The sequence below is a fragment of the Vanessa tameamea genome, chromosome 2, assembly GCF_037043105.1.
Source record: "Vanessa tameamea isolate UH-Manoa-2023 chromosome 2, ilVanTame1 primary haplotype, whole genome shotgun sequence".
Lineage (NCBI taxonomy): Eukaryota > Metazoa > Arthropoda > Insecta > Lepidoptera > Nymphalidae > Vanessa > Vanessa tameamea.
Genome location: NC_087310.1, coordinates 7,429,250 through 7,433,171, shown reverse-complemented (window position 1 = coordinate 7,433,171; position 3,922 = coordinate 7,429,250). Strand labels below are relative to the sequence as shown.

The window sequence follows — 3,922 nt, the reverse complement described above, 5'->3', positions numbered from 1 at the left end:
TATATTTGTTTTATTGTCCTACTGAATAAAGGTATAAAAGGTTAATGGCTTGTAATTATCCTACAAAATTGTTTAAACTCACATATCTGAGTCTCATTTATGCGTAAATATTTCTTTTCATTGCAAGATACAATATGATTTATACGATTTTTGTTCTGCAGAGGAGGGCCATTCGTGCAATTTATATTCCGGGCTCAAAAAAATCGTTATGATATAAATGAAAAATAATAATAATAATTACTGAACCTTCGCAATATATATTTAATAATGTTATGTACATATAGACAGCGTTATATACATATAAAGGAACAATTATGTTTACCTAAAAGATAGAGAAATTTATAGTGAGTATATCGGAGCATGAACGTCATCAAATATGTGACTTCTTTCTAATCGTCATTAAAATGGTAATAAATAAAGCACCCGTGTTTTATAAGCTACTTTGGTTGCTTATAAAATCAAAAATATTTAACACGCTATGAAAACAAACCTTATCACAATAAATGTAAAGTACATTTCACATATATATGTATTTATGACCTCTTAATATTTTCGATACGAAAAATACCCGTGAATTTAAAAATAAATACAATTAATTTTTCAGGTGTACTAAAGAGGGTAGGGTATGTCGTACTCTTCATATATGTGAAAACTTACATATATATTTACGGATACAAAAATTACACACTCCAAAAATATCATAACTTTTAGATAAAGGGGTGTACCTACTTTACGTTCCGTTTAGCCTATACCTCGGATTGATCAGAATTTTGGTATATAAATTTATTTTTACGTCATGGTAACGAACATGATAGTCTCCAACTCTACCGAGATCAATTACCGAAGGAAAGTTCGTAATACGAGATTTAGGTTCGAGGGTCCCTTTTCTCCACTTAAAACTGCGAACAGTTTGTAATACAGGAAGATGTACTTGTAAAGTTACTTTTACAGTTTTGTAATCTAAGAAAATCATTTTATTCCTTCTCAAGATATTTAAACAATGCCCATACAATTTACTTTACTTAATAAAATTGGTTGACAATAGAGCGACTGGAATGAATGGAAGTTTACTTCCTAGTATAAATTATGTTTCTACTACCAATAAAAAATGTTAATGGCATCATGGTCTAGAAAATAAAATGCTGCATTGAAAATCTAATATCATACAAATCTAGATTAAATTCAAAATATCCTATTCACAAACATTGTATCTTTAAAAGTTACCTTTAAAAAAATCAAATCATTCAAAACATACAAACGGAAAAAAGAAGTTACCATTTTAGAGTTTATATTGAAAAAATCCTTTTAAAATACAATTTTGCGGAATATTTATATCAGAGAGAACACCTCTGAAGCTTTTTAACTTTGACTTCAACTGTCGCAAGTTATACCTCCTTGAAATATTTAGTGTTTTTAACTGGGACAGTAGGGAAAATCTTAAGCTTAAGGTAAATGCAGGGCTTACATATTTTTTTATGCAAACAATAAAGGTCAAACGCGATGCTCATAAAATTAATAATTAAAGCAGAAGAATAAATTCACACAAGTCTACTTGCAAACAGATTCACGATTTTCGTTTAATGCATGGTATATTTAAACAAAACTTAAGAGAATAGAATTAAAAACGTAATTAGGTATGTTTTTTTGTCACTTTATTTTATATAAAATTTATGGTGACACTACAATCCAAATTGTATTTGTTTTATGAATCAAATAAATAAATTGCTTGTGGGCAGTTTTTTTTTAATTTACACATTGTGTACTACAAACGGTTTTTGATTAAAATATGTATGTGTGTTTATTTATAATAAGACACTATTTCACTTATATGAAATATTTTCCGAAACGATGGTAGAGTTAAAATATTGTTAATTTAAAAATTATTGTAAAATTGACTTGATAGGGATTTTAACTAATCATCTCCACTTTTATTATAGTAACAAAGTTTCGATATCAGCTTCTTCTACACATAAAACGCAATTTTTTCGCGAATTCATAATTATTATCATAGATTAATCATTTAAGCTTGACCAATGATATCGCGTCAATTTGATGTCAAATGTTGTTTACCAGTCCACCTGTGGTTGGAAAAGGTCATAATCGGTCTAGTAACCAGTCTATACGACTGTTGTGTTTGAAATAACAAAATCATTTTACATAGTTTTATGATTACATCGTTTACAAATTAACAATGTTTGGATTTTATAAAGTATTTTTACAAACTTGTAATAATATATTAGGTACTAAGATTTATCAAGTGAACTAAGGGCTTTACATTCTAAACTACATGCATTAAGTTATACTAATGACAAGATTTATATGTGAGCTGAAGATAATTTATCATATGGGATATTAAAGAATTTATTTTAAGTGTAGTTATATTAAGTTTTAGAAAAGGATTTACAAAGACTAGTGGTCATCCATTGGTCGAAATTCGATGTTTTTATAATTTTAATGCATTTCTAATGCATATTTAGTACAAATATTAGCTTTCTACACCCCTTCTCCACATAAACTTTAATAGTGGCATATTTCATACACCTCCTTCCGCGTCTTTTTTGTAAAAAAAGGGGTACAAAGTTATTGCTTCACGTATTCATGTATAAGTAATGAAATGTACAACCTTATAATTAGTTGAAGAAGATTTGAGTTCAGAAAAATCTAAACTTGTACGCCACCTGTACATTGTGAGTGATAGTATTGTACGAATTACAACACTTCACCAAAAAATAAAAATTGAGTAACATTCTCGTTTGTCGACTGCAAAAAGAAATTAATTTAAGTTAATTATCTCTGCATTATATTTTAATGCTTATGATCCTCCCTGGGTTCGTCGATTGTGAACCATTTTAAATGATTCATTTTTTTATTTTAATTATTTCCTCGTAGAAAATTTACTTTGAAAAAAGAATGTGCTAAACATGGAATGAGCATAGAAAACATATAGATTTCACATTTATTCTGTTTATATTGTTACAGTGATATGTACAACAACAGCAACATATTAATAAGTATAGTAAATGGCAACACATCGCCATACCGTGGTGTGGCTACCTTCGAGTCCAAAGATATCTGGTTGGTCATATGTTGAAAAATTTTTTTGCTGATCTGTTATTGCTTTTAAAATGTTGATGTGGTATTTTTACAAGATAGAATTAGAAAGAAAGTTATCTCATCCGTGGCGGCATTCCAGGAATAAAGGATTGGATATACGAAGCCATTAAGCTAAGTATTTTATTTCTTGGTTATTAAATCATTTATAATAAGCAAACTTTGACTAATAACTCTGACTTTTATGACACAACAGATCGTTACGCAGTAGAGAAAGTAAGTGCTCCAGTTTGAAATAACTCGATCAAAATGAGATGTAAGACATTTTATTTAAAGTGTTTTAAAATTGTTACCTTTTCATTTTATTATGATTTTATATAAGAAATAATCTACTGCAGTTTTTGAGAAGGAACGTTAAGAGCTCCGATAGCCGTGATCGTCTAGTGGTTAGGACCCTACGTTGTGGCCGTAGTAACCCAGGTTCGAATCCTGGTCACGGCAGCTAAAAGCTGTCATGGCGGGGCTATTTTTATTTTTAGTCTTTTTCCTATTTAATTTTAAGCTTCTATTACACACAAATTACACATTAGGATATAACACAAATTATATTCATTATTACCTTCCTACACAATCTATACCTACGTAAAATTTACGATATCCTATATTTTATATACTCCTATTGTGTCTATACTTGTAAACAAATATGATGAAATTAACGACATAACTTCTTTAATATATTACACACACATAAACAATAAACACTTATATATGTCACACAACTATAATCGCTTTCAAAATCAGAACAATACGATGAAATCATTCTATATATTAGTGCGGGAGATTAATTGACCTCAATAACAAGTATGTTTAT

The 3,922-nt window shown here is 28.9% G+C and overlaps 1 non-coding gene across 1 annotated transcript; it reads left to right on the top strand.

Moving 5' to 3' along the window:
- The first annotated feature begins 3,480 nt into the window (after positions 1-3,480).
- Trnah-gug (transfer RNA histidin (anticodon GUG)) lies at positions 3,481-3,552 on the top strand. The gene has a single exon. It is a non-coding gene; the product is annotated as a tRNA-His (tRNA).
- The last annotated feature ends 370 nt before the right edge of the window (positions 3,553-3,922 follow it).